The following is a 17,614-nucleotide window of genomic DNA, read 5'->3' as shown; positions in this document are numbered from 1 at the left end:
TGTACAGCACAAAGAAATAGCACAGCACTTTGACAGCTATCTGCAGCAATGAATAGATGTCACAAACTTTATTTGCATGCCCAGTTTCCTTCCACTGGGAGCTTTGTTAAAGGATAATTATATCTACAGTATTCCAAGGAGCTTTTTTGGAGAATGTAAATTCTTTTTTTGAAAGCATCAAAATCTGTTTTTTGCTCCAAATAAGTTTCCTCCTTGTTTCCTTCATCTCCCTGGGCCAACTACATTGGTTGGGGTGGTGGTGGGGGGGGGGGGGAATGAAAGGGTAGATGATGACCCAGGCCTTGACTAATATTGCTGTGACGGGTGGAAGGTGACATTTTCCTTCTTTGGTGCTTCTACAGAAAATTCAGTTGAGATCAGGAAGAAAATTTGGATTTTTCTTTTGCAAAATTTCCTTCTGCACATTCCAACTGAATCTTAAATCACATCTATGTATGTTTCCTAAACTACAAGCAAGGTATCCAAGCATTGTGATATGTGCTGCTCACTTCAATTTTTACATAGACACACAGGAAAGTGTTGTTGTTGTCCTTGCAGCAACTGAGGATGTGGTTTGAAGACAAGCTTGTACGAACTTGTTTTTTAAAGCTGCTGCCAATTAAATAAAAGGTCAAAAACTCCTATCTTTGGTATAAGGAACCTCTTTAAGTTACTGATTTAGTTATCACCAACAGATAATCAAACCACTGGAAACAACTTTGTAAGAAAATGAGTTGCACTTTGTCACAATCCTATTTTTTAAAAATTCAAATAACAGTTAATGTTACACAGAAAGATTAGGGGAGGGACAACGCTTTGTTACCAATTAAATTAGGAGGTACAACAAAGCTTTGTTACCAAGTAAGTTAAGGTGAACAGGGTAACCTCCAGCTGGACTTGCTTCAAAGGCATTTCCCCAGCACCACTTCAGAATCCATTTGATCTGGGTTAGCAACATTGACAATAGGTGGAACTAATGATTCATCTTTGACCACATTTCCTCAGTCAATTCAACTCCTCCCCCGTGCATTAATTTTATTCATCAGCATGTTTTAAAGTGCTGACGCTCTGCCTCTTTCTGCTCACCCAGCATCAAAAGAAATTTCCAGCTGGTTACTTTAATACTTGGTCTAACAGTTGGCAGGCGCTCAGCTCACCAGTGCTGTATAAAAGTAGATTTTGAATTTAAGTGCCTGTGAGCGAAGTGGAACTGAACAACATCCTCTGCGATTGTAACTGTGGTGTATTATCCCTTCTCAGCTCCTCCACAGCATTTATCTTGGTGGAACATTTGATCCTTCTCCAACATCTCTTTGTCATCCTGTTCCATGGAACATCTCTCGTGGTTCCATTTCTACTTATTGAATTTAGCCAGTGCATGTCCAGCATTGCCTTCTCTTCCTTCCTGAACCGTCACCTCTAAAGTCCCCCATGGATCTATCCTTGACCCCTCCACTTCCTCATCTACATGCTACCCCTTGGCGACATCATCCGAAGACATGAGGTCACCTACCACATGTACGCGGACAACATAAAGCTCCACGTCTCCACCACTGGACCTCGCAACTGCCTCTGTGTTGTCAGACTGCTGGTCCAACATTGTGTCTGTAAGACCAACTAATTACAGTGACAGCTGCTCCTATAATAGGCAAGCACTTTCATTCAGACTTTAATTTTAAACAGTGGTGGTGAACAGACCAGTGGTGAGTGCTTACTGACTGTAAGAGCGGCTGCTGCAGTAACCAGCTGGAAACTTCCCTCAGTGTTAGGTAAGGGGAGAGAGGCAGAACACTGGCATTTTAAAACATTCATAATGATTAAAATTAAAATGTTGGTGATAGGAGAAACAGACTGGGACTGAGCCTAACTATAAAAGTACCCCCAACAGCTGCCCATGATTTTTGCCACTTCCCTCACAATTATCCCACATCAAATCACTTGTCTTAATAATAGACAGCGAAAAAGTAATTGACTATGCTTAGTTGGCAAATACTTAAACAGTAACAGTGACTACACTTCAAAAGTATTTCGTTGGCTGTAAAGCGCTTTGGGGCATCCTGAGATCATGAAAAGCACTGTATAAATGCAAGTCTTTCTTTTTAATCAAGCAGGTTTTTCTAAAACTCTGAGCCACGTGAAGCAACTATTTCTGAGTTGGAATTTTCACGGAATGCTGAATTTCTTGATGTGCCTTGTGCTTAAAGAGGTTGTTTTTTTTTGGTCATGTCTGTCAAGGGATAAAGGATAAGTTATTGACTTTAATGCAAGCTGTATGAAGAAGTCATTTAATACAAAGATATTAGGGCAGAAATTGCTCGGAGTGGCAAAGTAAGGTTACCGCCACTCCATAGTTTTAAATTAACAAACTTACTTACTTCGGGCACTTCCTCTGATAGGAAGCGGAGAAGAGCCCAGCGTCAGTTCAGGTGAAGTTAGGACCCTGGGAGAAGCGAGAAGATCGATCTCTCCCCTCAACCAATCAGATCGGAGCATTTGTGACCAGCTGCGTTCACTGTCTCTGCGGGCTTGGAACGTGAAAACCAGGAAGTGAAAGGTACAACATTAAAATCAATGTAAAAACAGTTAAAGACAGCGAAAAAAGAAAGAGTAAGAAATAACCAAATTAAATAAGAGACACAAGGGAAATGTAAAAAAAAAATTTAATCTTTTAATTTTTTTCAAAAAATGTTAATGATCAAAAGCTATTAAAGTAAGCAGTAATGAGCCTCCACATTTTTAAAAGTTAATTTTTAGTTGTTTGGCAATCATTAAGACTTACCGCGCTATTAAAACTTGGTTTAGATCTGGTATTTTTAAACATAGCTGTTTTTTGGCAATATTACTTACTTTCTAGCTGGCAGATGAGCAAGTTGGCGCTTTTTCAATGATTTCACTGATTGCAGCCGGCGATATACCTTTAATTCAACACTGTCATATTGCCAGCAAACCAGTAGGAGCAAGTTCTGGATTTCCGTGTTTCACTGCACATGTGCGAACGCCGGAACTTGCTCCTCCATTTCACCACTAACAACGGAGAGCGCTGTTGAGCTCACCATTCTTTTCCAAACAATTTCTGACCCAATACTGGATAAAGAGTCATGAGCTCAGGACACCCCAAAGCACGTTACAATTAATTAAGTACTTTTGAAGTGTAGTCACTGTTGCAAAGGAGGAAATGCAGCAGATAGGGCCTTGGTTTAACATCTTATTTGACAGTGCAGTACTCCCTCCACACTGCACTGAAATGTCAGCCGAGATTATGTGCTCAAGTCTCTGGAATGGTACTTGAACGGTTGTTACTAGTCATGTGTATGGAAGACATGAGCTATTGCAGCTGCCGTGGGATTACCCAAATGCAAGAAAATTTTGGGAGTAAATCACACAAATAATAAAGCAGATCAAATATCTTTCAACTTAGACTTGTACTTTTTAGAAGATCAGGTCTATATTTTTGGCCCAGATTCCAAGAATCTAAGTTATAAACACATAAGTGGTTGCATTAAGGATGGTGCTTATACTGAAAAGAAGAGGTAACCGTCAAAATCCAAGAGTGGATGGAAGGATTTGGCTACTGTTTGAAAAGGGAGGAGGGATCCTGAATCTGATAAACGTCTGTGATTGTTTTTGGTTGTTCATCAGGGAAGGAAGCAGTCTGGAATTGGACCCAGTGATGCAGGGCGCCCAGTCATTTTTTTTTGGTTATCTTACCTGGAACCTTTTTTTTCCCTCCAGAATACTTTTCAGTTCAAGCTTGAAGATTTTGAGTCAGTGGATTGTACCTGAGATAGTTCCATTTAAGGCGAAATCTCTTGTTTCTCTGCTCAACCTCTCGCTTTGTTTTTCTTTTATCTATTCTCTTTCTCCCCATTCTGGGTTTTGTTAGGAATAAATTTTCCTGTATGTAAGAAACAGCCCAACAGCTGCTGAGCAGTGGCCAATTCTGTTTGGAACCTCAGTAGCGCAAGATCCTTGTTAATGGGATTTGGGATCCTCAGATTTGCTCACTTGCCAGCCACAATAACATGAAGCAGGTTAAGGCGTTTCTGCAATCAACCAAGTAGTGCAAACGCATTTTCAATTTTAGAGAATAAAATTGGGCTTTAGAGATATTTTGAGCTTGACTGCAGTCTTTGGCTTCCAAATGGGGTGCTTCAGATATGGAATTAGGCTCATTTGGCTGATCATCACTTGCATTTGATAGTGAAATACTGTGCTATCCACTTATGTCGACATTTCGGGGACCATTCTAATTTTGTCAACATAAGCAGTTCACTTTGAATTGACACAAAGTTGACTACAACATCCTGAATCGCTGGCTTTAGACCCTAAACCTATTGTGCATGTGACAGACACAAATCAAAGTAACATTATTTAAAGAAGAAAATACTCAGCTATCGCAAATAGTAACAGTAAATATTATATTATGAAAGGTGCCAATTGGAGCACAGAGCAGCAAAGCTTACTAAAAACTGCTTACTTTTTTTTGAAGGCAGAGCCCACACACAGTAGAGAAGATTTACAAGAATGTTGCCAGGGCTTGAAAATTGCAGCTACGAGGAGAGATTGGATAGGCTGGGGTTGTTTTCCTTGGAGCAGAGGAGGCTGAGGGGAGACTTGATTGAGGTGTACAAAATTATGAGGGGCCCAGATAGAGTAGACAGGGACTACCTGTTTCCACTAGCGGAGAGTTCAAGAACTAGATTTAAGCTGATTGGTGGAAGGATTAGAGGGGACATGAGGAAAAACTTTTTTACCCAGAGGGTGGAGGGTGTATGGAATTCGCTGCCTGAATTGGTGGTAGAGGCAGGGACCCTAAACTCTTTTAAAAAGTACCTGGACCTGCAGCTAAAGTGCTGTAAGCTGCAGGGCTACGGACCGGGTGCTGGAAGGTGGGATTAGAATGGGCACCTGGTTGTTCTTCGAGCCGGCACGGACACGATGGGCCGAATGGCCCCCTTCTGTGCTGTATCTTTTCTATGGTTCTGCACACACACCCCAACACAAGCTACTAGGAGCGGTCCTGACAGATCCCACCGGGGTATGTGGGAATCTGAGGAGGGTGCAACTATCAGCTTGTTGGGTACAGAGTCTGATTCAAGCTGCAGAAATCCAGATATTAAGATGAAAAGTAATGACCCAAGGAAATAAGCAGCTTTAAACAGTGCATTACTGCTGGTTACAGGATGTCCCAAATACACTCAGTGCTGCCAACTTCCAGAAAGTACAATCTGACCTTCAGTGGCTCTGATTAGATATCAATATCCTGCCGTTGTTGCCTGGGATATTCTGGACCCCTGACCCCACTGTGAAGCTGTCTTCCTGGCAGACCCTGACTATATTTCATTGCCTCCACTTGACCCCGCATAAATGGCCTATTTCTAGTAATTCCATCACCGCGGGCGGCCAGCCTGGCACAAGCTGCTGTGTGTCTGCAGCATCCCCTAAGTCTCCCACAGCCACGAGCTCCAAAACCAATCCAGCGGTGGGCATCAACCTGGCTACCACCTGCTCCTGTGTCAGGGTCTTCCAGCACGGCCAGGTACGAGCAGAATTTACAAGTATAGAGGCCTTAGGGTAGGGGGCAGCGGAGAATACCCGTCAACAGAAACAGTAAGTGATATAAGCAGTTAATGTTGATAAGGACTCAAAAAAATGTCAACATTAACATAAATGGTAAGTTTTTGGTAATAACGCATGGAGCTTCATTTGGTGGGGTTGTTTTCTTTGGAACAGAGGAGGCTGAGGGGAGATCAAATTGAGGTGCTTTATTTTTTTTGTCGACCTAAGTGGGATGCCAACATAAACAGGTTTGAGATGAGTGGGTAGATAAAACGTTATCCTAGAACCAAAGTTATGCCACAACTGGTCTGACATTAAACAGTATCAAGAGAAGTTTAAAACAGTGGTAAGTGGATTGTATTAATAACTTAACCAAACAGTAAAAACAATGACTCACACTGCGCAACAGTCTTTATGGGAAAATTGTATTGCAACACTCACTGTCAAGATTTCTCTAATAAACAGCTAAGAATTCAGCAGGACCAGCTTTTGTCCTAAGTCTCAAAAGTGGATTATGAAGCAAATGGAGTTCTTAATAGAATTTTTTTTTTGTTAAAAGGCACTCAACTTTATAAATGTAAAATAAACTGTAAAGGACAAGGAAAATTTAAATTGCATTAATGACTCAGTGTGTGATAAAATTATGGTAAAATATATTGCAACATATTGAAACCTATGACGTAGCCGAGTCTAATTTGTAAGAATTCATCAGGACCAATTGAAAACTTATTCTCACCCAATGTTGTCACCATAATGCAGAGTGTATTAAAGGTCATATTTTATGCTTCAGAAAATTTACACAGCTATTCAGCAGTTCAGGTTGTTTCCAAAAGCTACATACTCCTTTGATGTCATGCACAGTGCTGCTGCTAAATGTGGACACACCTTGAGTAACACGACACCGTAATCTGTTTAATCAGTTGTAGTTAATTATTAGAAGTATCAAAAAGGATATTTGTTAAAGTCACTCAAGGTTTGATTCTATGAAGGTAACAGAACACATTAGGCCAGAATTTACTGTAGCCCTTGCCCGTCTAATTTTCATGAAACTTTGCACTGCAAGTTGCTTTAAGTGGGAGATGGAAATAGCATGTTGCCCTCTACAGGGCATAAAATCATAGAAATTTACGGCACAGAAGGAGGCCATTAGGCCCATCCTGTCTGTGCCGGCCAAAAAATCGCCATCCAGCCTAATCCCACTTTCCAGCTCTTGGTCTGTAGCCTTGTAGGTTACGGCACTTCAAGTGCATATCCATGTACTTTTTAAAAAGTGATGAGGGTTTCTGCTTCTACCACCCTTTCAGGCAGTGAGTTCCAGACCCCCACCACCCTCTGGGTGAAAAAGTTTCTCCTCAACTCCCCTCTAGTCCTTCTACCAATTGCTTTTGATCTATGCACCCTAGTTTTTGACCTCTCTGCTAAGGGAAATAGGTCCTCCCTATCCACTCTACCGAGGCCCCACATAATCTTATACACCTCCATTAGATCTCCCCTCAGCCTCGTCTGTTCCAAAGAAAACAACCCCAGCCTTTCCAATTTTTCCTCATAGCTAAACTTCTCCAGTCCTGGCAACATCCTCGTAAATCTCCTCTGTACCCTCTCTAGTGCAATCACATCTTGTGGTAATGTGGTGACCAGAACTGTACACAATACTCAAGCTGTGGCCTAACTAGTGTTTCATACAGTTCGAGCATAACCTCCCTGCTCTTATATTCTTTGCCTTGGCTATTGAAATCCCCTATTATTACTGCCCTATTGTTTTTGTATGCTCAGAAATTTGCCTACATGTTTGCTCTTCTATCTCCCTCTGACTGTTTGGGGGTCTATAGTACACTCTCAGCAGCGTGATTGCCCCTTTTTTGTTCTTCAGTTCAAGCTATATGGCCCCATTTGATGATCTTTCTAACATATCATCCCCCCTCACATCTGTAATTGTTTCTTTAACCAATATTGCGACCCTCCCATCCTTTTTTATCCCCCCCTCTATCTCGTCTGAAAACCCTGTAACCAGGAATGTTGAGCTGCCATTCCTGCCCTTTTTAAGCCATGTTTCATTAATAGCTACGATACCGTATTTCCACGTATCTATCTGTGATCTGTGTGAACAGGGCAAGCAACTGGGTATCTCCTTAACCAATTAGATTGAAGAATTGTGAAATGAACAGCACGGAATTAGATTGAGCTTTACAGACCATTTTTTCTTGGTTCCCTGGTTGCTGTCCATGTCAAGCCCTTCTCAGCTTAATTTTGGCTCCTTAAAAATAATTAGACATGCCAGGATTTCCTGTTTGTCAGACCCATATCTTTATTGTCCAGCAGGAAAGTCAGGAAGCCTGTGAGGTAACTAAATTTTTGTATAAAAACAATGTTAACCATGAAATTTTGGACTTTTCTTGAGGTAAATTATGTAATTAACTATAAAGAGGGAATGGTTTGTTAATGCAATTTATAATTAATAATGCAGTCATGCATTTACCAACAATTCCTCCCTCAATCGCCTCAAGGTATAGCATGAACTGTTGAACTTTATGAGTCATTTTCCTGAAGAAAACAAATCAGGTTACCATATTCAAGGGGAGCACAAGTTGGAGAATCAGTTGGTACAGTGTTGTAGCTCCACTGCCAATCTATGCTGCCTTTGAATGTAGCTCCCTTGCTGAAGTACAGGATCGTAGAAGTTCCTCTACTTTATCTGCCAGGCCTGTACCCCTCAGTATCAGTAAAGTAGGTCATATTTCTAGTGAGTCGGTCATGTGATATATTCTTCAGTAAATTCTCCTTATTAACAGTGATGGGGTGTCATATTTAGGCTGCAGCAGGACCACGGTAAGCGTCAAACTCCAGTCCAGACTTGGACTATACATGAGCAATACCATGAGCTATCTATTGATATCTAAATCAAAAAGTCTTGCATTCTAGTGCACATTTTGTCTGTCACACTTGCATTGTAAGGAAGTACTGCAAATCCATCATGAGAGGTAGGATGAAAAGAAATATCTTTAATGGGCCTGATGTTGCTGTGAGCAGCCAATGGACAGCACCCATCATTTGTTTGACTTCCACCTCTCCATGGACTTTCTATGAGTTTTTGCACAGCAACTTTCTCTAAATTGGAGAGCCAAGAAGCATGGTGCCCGACGGGCATCTGAGACCTGTGTGAAAAGGGCAAGCAACTGTGTATCTCCTTAACCAGTCAGATTGAAGCATGTTAATAAGCAGTGCAGAGATGAACCAGGAAGTGTGAGTTAGAATAGTGAATTCAGTGTCAAATCAGGTACAGAAAGCAAAATAAGAGAGCAAGAAAGATTGAATTGAGAGGAGAAAAAAAGAGACAAAGAAAAAGTTTTTTAAAAAATTAATTTAAAAAAAATTCTCCAACAATAATTAAAATCTGAAGGAATGAGACTCCACACATGTAATAGTTAATTTTCAGTGCCAGAGAGGTTGTTTGGCAGTAATTAAGGCTCATCGCACCGTTAAAATGGGTACTTGGACTGAAATGGACAAGCCCTAACTTTCTGTGGCGAGTTTAGTTCATATCTACCGTGCAAATACAGCAACTTCACGCCTTTCGATGTATTTCAATGTTGAAGCAGACGGCGAGATGCCGCTTTCGCGAAGCTAACGCCAGAGCAGCGCATCTCGTACAGCAACTTCCGGATTTTCTCGTTTAACCTCACACCTGCCCTCGCCTGAATTTGCTGTGTAATTTGTGCATAAATTACACAGCAAATTAGCCTCGCTGTTATTTTGATGGCAAGTTCTATCCCAATACTATGCACCAGTGCTGCTTTTAGGTATCAGAGAAACCACTTACAATTCATATTGCAAAGTATTTAGTAGTGTTTGCAGTAATTACCTCCTCCTTCCTCAATATCGTTCCAGTTTTAAAGTTTAGGAGGGTAAGAATTCTTTGTAGAGTTATGGGCAGTAGGTTGGCAGTGAGTAATAAGACTGTACTTTAATTGGTAGACTATGAGAAGAAACCTGGTTTAAAACTATGTTTTCCTGCACTCAGCTGCTTGAGATTCCCTGTCTTGTATAAAGATATAATTAACCCCTTTATGGTGTACACTCCAAACTTTATTTCTGATTTTTGCCCAATTCCTACTGTGCATTAATGCTCCTTATAGTATTGTCTCAATTAAAAAATGTTTTGCACAGCCATGCAGAGAAAATGAGAGAGAAGATAAAGAAAAAGAGAGCATCCAAAAAGAATTAGAGTGGGAAAGAAGGCAAGAGACAGTTACAAGAGAGTTCTTTTTTGTTCTGTGTGCAATGCCACGATGTGCAAATTCACAGCAGATTTGCTAGTAACATAATAAAAATAGTGCACATTTCCTGTCCGACAATGGGTGTGTCGCATTTGGATTTATGAATATAACATTTAAGCCAAACAACAACAAATCAGAACTCACTAAGTAGAAAAGGTGCAAATGAAAAGCAAACAAAGAAAATTATCAAAGTAATGGAAAAATATGAATCACAACTAATCAAGAATGAACACTGAAGAAAATGTACCAAGAAAGGAGAAGCTGAACCAATCAAATTGTTCCATAAATTCAGTGATGTTGGTTTGAGCCACAGTCTTCATTCCCAGCTGAAAATTCTCAGGTAAAATACAACATTTGTAACATTAAAAATTTTTTAAAAATCACCAACTCTGCTTAAATGTTTATTCTTCAGCATTGATTTTCCTGTATTCTGTTGTATATCCCTAACTTCTCTCAAAGAGGCCTATTCCTGTGTAGTGAGCCTGAGGTTCAATTTGGAGTACTTGGCTGGGTCTTAAGTTATTAGATTGAGCTTTACAGACCAATTTTTCTTGGTTCGTCCTGACTGGTTGCCGTCCATGTAAAGCCCTTCTCATCTTAATTTTGGCTCCTTAAAATGTTACATATCTAGTGAGTCAGTCATGTGATATATTCTTCAGTAAATTCTTCAGTAAAATTCTCCTTATCAACAGTGATGGGGTGTCCTGCAGCAGGACCATGGTAAGCATCAAAGTCCAGTCCAGGCTTGGACTATACACGAGCAATACCACATGCTACTAGTATCTACATTGAAAAGTCTTGCATCTAGTGCACATTTTATTTGTCACACTTGCATTATAAGGAAGTACTGCAAATCCATCATGACCTGTGTGAAAAGGGCAAGCAACTGTGTATCTCCTTAACCAGTTTGAATCATGTTAATAAGCAGTGCAGAGACTGAACCAGGAAGTGTAAGTTAGAATAGTAAATTCAATGTCAAATCAGGTACAAAAAACAAAATAAAAGAGAGGGAAAGAAAGAAAGATTGAATTAAGAGACAGAGATAAAAGAGACAGAAAGAAAAATTTTTTAAAATAAAAATTTCTTTACATTTTTTTTAAATGCCCGGCAACAATTCAAATCTGAAGGAGTGAGAACTCCACACTTGTTAAAGTTAATTTTCAGAGGTAAGTAACCACGCCATTAAAATGGTACTTACATCAGAATGGACAAGCCCTAACTTTTTCTGGCGCGTTTAGTCTGTACGTACGGTGTCAGTGCAGGAACTTCACGCTGTCCCATTCATTTGAATGGGGAGCCAGTCGGTGAGAAGCTGCTCTCGCAAAGCATCTCGAGGAACAGTGTCTCTCGTTCGGCAACTTCCAGATTTCCACAGTAACTGCGCATTTGTGGGCGCCGGAAATTGCTGATCGATTTGCACAGAAATAATGGTGAGCGCTGTTAGCCTCGCCGATATTTTCACAGCAAAATCCAGCCCAATATATTAAAAATCTTGTTTCTGCATGCAATTCCGATTGACATTTTCCATTATAAATTCCTCTGTCCACACTTATAATGGGAACTGACTCCATAAAATTTTCACATTGTAATTATACTCTCCTGCCAGTGATGGTGGGGTAGCACCTCAGTTTTGCATCTCCCAGCTCCTCAGCCTGTTCTGCAGGTAAGTTCCTATGCTCAAATAACCAACTCTGGTGGATGGCTGCACCAGAGCCACTGGAAGTGGAGGTGGTGTGGGCTGGTACTTGAGATGGGGATTCTCTATCGGTACACAACCAGCGGGCTGATCCGCACCCCTAGGGTCAACCACATTCCTAGCCATGGAAGCCTTCTCTTTGCCAGATTTTCCATGCTTCCCTTCTCTTCTGCTATTTAACTGTAACTATTTATACCTCCTCTAGACACATCTTTTGTTTCTACACTTGTCTAATCATCACCTCATTTTTGCCTTGCACCAGCATCACTTTTGTCATTTAATCACTTCTGCCCTCCACTCTATCACAGACTTCTCCTTTTTGCTCCTTTTCTGTCCCCTCTTTTTCCTGGCTCTGCATTTGCTTAAAAGCCATTCATCTCTAACATCTTCCAGTTCTGATGAAAGGTCATTGACCAGAAACCCTAGAGAACATCGAAGAACTAAAGAGAGATTACACAGGTTGGAGAACTGCGAAACCCCTCTTTGACTCCACAATGCACTGGTGGGAAGCGATCAAGGCCAACATTAAGAGGTTTTTCATCCTCAAAGATGTTCAGAAGGTGAGAGAGAGACAGAGGGAAGTGTCACAACTCCAGAAATGCTGCAGTCGATGGGGGTCGATGTCGGGGAGGAACTCCAAGAGGTGAAGGGCCAGCAAGCCTCGCTCTTATCCTCCGAGGCCTCAAAGATCATCTTGTGGTCCAGAGTCTGCTCTGTGGAGCAGAGCGAGACGTGCTCGTGCTTCTTCCAGAAGCTGTACAGAGAGACCTCTGTGATCAGCAACCTGAAAGAGGAAGATGGCTCACTGACGTCCTTGCAGGCCGATGTACTGAGGCTCAGCAAATCCTTTTATGCCGAGTTGTGCAACGCGAAGCCCACAGACAGCACGGCCTCCCAGTTCTTCCTATCCTCTATCACCGAAGTCTTAGAGGAAGTCTTCCAGTTGGTCTGGGCCTATCCAGTCCCACAGAGCTGAGTACAACTCGGCCGGTAAGCCATCGCTTCCAGGAGTTCTACTCTTCGCGAAGGACTGGATGGCCTTTGTCAGCTCATCCAAGGTCATTGGAGGCTCTCAGGTTAAGGCCTCCCTGTATATGGACGACGTCACTGTCTTCTGCTCCGACCAGCAGTCGGTCCACACACTGATGGGCATCTGCGACCATTTCAAGCTGGCCTCGGGGGCCAGAGTGAACTGAAATAAAAGCGAGGCCATGTTCTTTGGCGGGTAGGAGGCCCGGTCCCTTGTCCCCTTTTCAGGTCTGACTACCTGAAGGTGCTGGGGATCTGGTTCGGGGGGGCCCCTGGCCTGCACAAAGAACTGGGAGGACCGGATCGCCAAGGCCAAACAAAAGCTTAGTATGTGGGTGGAGCGATCCCTCTCCATAACCGGCAGGAACCTGGTGATAAGGTGTGAGGTATTCGCGGTGTTGCTCTACATAGCCAGGGTCTGGCCCATTCCCCACAACTCCACCATCACGATCACCTGAGCTATCTTCCACTTTGTCTGGCGGTCCATGGTAGAACGCGTCCGCAGGGCCATCATGTACAACCCCCAGGCAAAGGGGGGAAAAGCATCCTCAATATCACTCTGATCCTGATGGCCGCCTTTGTGTGTGGCTACCTCAGGATGTGCGTGGAGTCCCAGTATGGAAACACCCCCAAGTATCACTATGTGCTGGGTTTCTACACGCCCACATGAGAACATGAGAAGGCTGGGTCTGGCCACGCTGGCCGAGCAGACGCAGGACGTCCCGTCCTGCCCCACATGTCCGAGGTGGAGAAGTTCCTGAGTAGGAACACCTTCGACCAGAAGACCATCAGACAGTGGTCGACACAGAACGTTCTCAGAGTCCTGCAAGGAATGGAGAGGTGGACTCAATCGGTTTCTTCCCTGACTGTCGATGCCATTTGGCAGAATTTCTCGTTGCCAGAACTGACCAACAGGCACCAAGATGCAGCCTGGATGGTGGTGAGAAAGGCCCTCCTAGTGCGGTCCTTCCAACATGCACGGAACCTCAGCACCACTGCGAGCTGCCCTCGAGGCTGTGGTGGAGAGGAGATATCTTCCACCTCCTGATGGGCTGCCCCTTTGCACAAAGGGTGTGGAGGGAGATGCGTTGGTATCTGTTCCGGTTCATCTCAAACAGTTCAGTAACACATGACACTGTGCTCTACGGGCTGTTCCCTGGGACGCACACCGAGACAGATATCACCTGCAGCTGGAAGACCATCAACTTGGTGAAGGGGGGCCCTTTGGTTTGCCTGAAACCTGCAGGTCTTCCAGCTGAAGGGGTCGTCCACCGCCGAGTGTTGCCGACTGGCACACTCCAAGGTTCAGGAGTACGTGCTGCGGGAGGCACTGAGGTGAGGTGTGACCTTCGCAAAGGCTCTATGGGGAAAGGCCACCATGTAAGGCTACCCCCCACTTATATTGCACACCATGAGTCATAAGAAATACTGGGGGAAAAAAAATTGGATAGGGGCTGTTTTTGGGTGTAGGTAGCGTGATGTGCTATTACCCCATGCCCAATGGCCCCTGTGCAGGCAGGACTCAAGTTTCAGCCGATCCCAGGACTTACCTGCAATCGGCGTTCCATTCCAGGCCTTGCACGTGGAATCAATGCAATTTGCACTTTCCACCACCAGAGGGAGCTCAATCTCTTAAAGGGAGGATGTTTCTTAGAAATCTCTTAAAGCTGGTACTTGTTATTTGATGAAAATAACAGTCCACTGTCTGCATGGAGTCTGAACAGAGATCAAACATCGCACACGTAAAACGCAGATGCAGGTCCCATCCCTATGTTTACACACTGATGAGTTATGTTGAAACATTGAATAAAGGTTGCGCACTACTAAATCCCACATCCTCCAATCTGCACGCCAGAACTCACCAATCTGCTGATCTGAGTTGGTACCAGGCCTGCCAGAGTGCATGCACCAAGATTCTCTGCTGATGCACTAGAGACCTTGGTGCAAGAGGTGGACAAAAGGAGGGACATCCTATATCTGTAGAGGGTGGGGGGGGGGCAAGAGACTCTACAGACATATATCCAAAAGGCAGAGGGAGGCAGCGGGGGATGAAGTCAATGCCAGGTGCACAGCATCATGAACATGGATTCAGTGCAGGAAGAAGTTCAATGCTTTGATATGAGTGGTCAAGGTGAGTGAGGTCAACTGTCAAGTGGTGTCTCCTACCAACTGCACTACGCACTACACCCCCCATCACCCACATACCAACAAACTCTTTCTATCAATACTCAACTCTTCCAACCAGATGTTTCCTCTCACCCTGACACATTACCACTGTTTCAAGCCACACACCCACAACTCACAGGCCACACACACTGGCAGCTATTCAACCATGACAGGCACATCACCCAGACACACGTCCCGCTTTCTTGCAGGAGAAGGTGGCGCATATCAAAAGGCAGCAAGTGGCAGTGGCATTTAGCTCCTCGAGTCTGTTCCGCCATTCAGTGAGATCATGGTAGACACGTGATCTAACTCCATATATTCGCATTAGCCCCGTATCCCTTAATACCCATGGTTCACAGAAATCTATCAATCTCAGATTTAACATTCACGAGTGATCTAGCATCAACTGCCGTCTGCAGAAGAGCATTCCAAACGTTTCCCACCCTTTGCGTGTAGAAGCATTTTCTAACTTCACTCCCGCACGTCCTGGCTCTAAATGTTCGGCTACGTCCCCTAGTCCTAGTATTCAAGTGTAGGAGACCTCAAAAAACAATTACAAATATCTCGGCAGCCAGAAGCAATAACCCAGCCACTAACCTGTAAATCCTGCATGGTCCCTTTAAATAGCGCTAGTGGGCGGGTCCTCCAGGCACTCGAAGACACATTCAGATGGTCGGGGTTAAGACTATTCGTTGAGTTGAGCGTTAGACACCATTTTGGGACATATCACTTTAAATCAGCGTTGCACACTGATCGAAGCCATTTTCTCACTACATGATTCCAGCATTCGTTATCTGCGCCTGCGCTAACTCCATCTTGGATGTCGGAGAGGCCACGTAGCGCTGAAACAACAGCGGCAACACGGCCCAATTTAGCGCCCATTGGGTTTGAATTGTAATAAGGAGATTGCTTTGTGTACGATCTGTAGTGTTTTGGTTTGAATTGTACTGGTTTTGAATTGTGATATTTATGTAGAATTTAAGGATACACACAGCTCAATGAAATAAAGTATATTTTGAAATTTTTAAAATGTTTCTCTCTCTGCTGAGTGTTTCCACCATTTTCTGATTTTATTTCAGATTTCCAGCAGCTGCAGAATTTTGCTTTCGAACCAACTCCACTTTTTTTTTACTTCCCAAATGGACATATATTTTTCAATCTCTAAATAGTAATATAAAATTAAAGTATAGTATAAAAATAAGAAAATATGTCTTTCAAATAGGGACTGGATTATGTCTACATTCCAGGTCCAATTATCCCCCAGCCACTATTCCCACTTCATCCAAAGACTTGGTCTTGTCTCCAACCCCACAGGACATTGACTAGTCATAATTTAAAAAGTCAAAGTGTTGTATAATAATGACAGAATGTATGGTTTTGAAACGAGGACTGAATTACATCTGTACACTCTAGTCCAAATACCCATGCCCTCTAACCGCACTTCAGCTGAAGACTATTTTTGGCCTCGGTTCCCCATGTGCAATGCCACAGGGCATTGACTATATTTTTTAAAGTTAATTACTGAGAATAAAATGCTTTGGGAAGGGAAGATGAATAAAATTATTTGCATCTTGGGCATCTAACAATTTTTATAAAGTGGTAGGTAAACATTATATGCAAGTTTTATATGCAAGGCCTGCATCTCTCAGTATCAGTGATACGTGTAATATTTTTAAACTCTTGTTATGTGATCTATTGCTTCAGTAACATTGCTATATTACAATGATAAGCAAACCACTGTTGTGTCTTATACTGTTGAAGTACTACAGTAAGCATCAAAAATTATGCTCCAGGCTGGAGCTACCTGTGAAAGAAAACTCAAAAGAAAGATAATTATATTGGGTACAGATGTAAACTGAGGATTGCAAGCTGAATATTACAGAAGAATTTTTAAAAAAATGAATAGCAAAGAAAATACAGATAAAGGGATAAAAGATTAATATATTCTGTTGAATATTTGAAATTATTTAATATTTTTGTCCAGCAGCAATACCACAAATCAATTAATATTAGAGTATGTGAAACAATCCATTTATATTTCCACTTTATCGCTACATGTTGAGTATGTATGGAGTCAGACTTTGTTTATTGTGTTGGAAAACTAAAGTTATATTCTCAATACAGGTTTATAAATGTTTAATAAACTGATTAATAATAGAATTGAACTCTGAGTCTTTGTGAGGCACAGCAATTTTGAGGAAGCTGGCTATGAGAGAAGTATTTTTTTTTTAAATCAAGTACTTCTCCCTTCATTCTTTATACAGGATTGATTTAATTTGCATGAAGGATCTCCTGATTTATGATTTTCCATGAGCGGCCTTAGACTGCCATATCATGAGAGGGGACATACTGCACAATATCACAAACCACAGAATGCTTACAGTAGGAAGAATGGCATTCAACATAATTCTTAGGTTGGTAGGTTTAGTGGGAATCTAAATTCTTTCCAGAAACCTGAACTGGCTGAGTTTGTCATTGCTTAGCAGGGTTCTCAGCAAATCTCCATTTGTACAGGTTACAAATAGAACTACAATTCTCAAGCTTATCAGCAAGGGTATACATTTACAATATGGTAACCAAAGTTACAATAGATAAAGGCAGATAGATCACAGAGTAATTTCAAACTGATTCAGGCTGTTTGATCTGCTTTGTTGCAGGGAATATCTAAAAGGTCTAATGTAGAAAAAAAAAGGTCCAGCCATGGGAGGAGTACTTTGGTTCCTTGTAAAACATGAGGGAGTCACAGCTGAACCCACTATCAAGTTATTTCAATGAAAAGTAATTGCTTAATTACTCGAAGGGTTGGAGAGGGTGCAGAACATTTTGAGGGGGGAGGGGAGAAAGGGGAACAACCAGAAGTCGTGGTCTATGTGGGAACCAACAATATACA

The 17,614-nt window shown here is 42.3% G+C and overlaps 1 long non-coding RNA gene across 2 annotated transcripts in view; it reads left to right on the top strand.

The window, feature by feature from the left end:
- Positions 1-17,614, top strand: part of LOC137300547 (uncharacterized) — a 55,729-nt gene that overhangs the window by 9,646 nt on the left and 28,469 nt on the right. Inside the window, exons 3-4 of one of the 2 annotated variants that reach the window (XR_010958127.1) lie at positions 2,397-2,554; positions 9,724-10,167. This is a non-coding gene — a long non-coding RNA (uncharacterized lncRNA). Of the gene's footprint in view, positions 1-2,396; positions 2,555-9,723; positions 10,168-17,614 lie in introns of those variants that run through there. The other variant, XR_010958128.1, reaches the window with a different exon arrangement.

Source organism: Heptranchias perlo, chromosome 31 (genome assembly GCF_035084215.1).
Source record: "Heptranchias perlo isolate sHepPer1 chromosome 31, sHepPer1.hap1, whole genome shotgun sequence".
Lineage (NCBI taxonomy): Eukaryota > Metazoa > Chordata > Chondrichthyes > Hexanchiformes > Hexanchidae > Heptranchias > Heptranchias perlo.
This window is presented reverse-complemented; position numbering and strand designations above follow the sequence as displayed.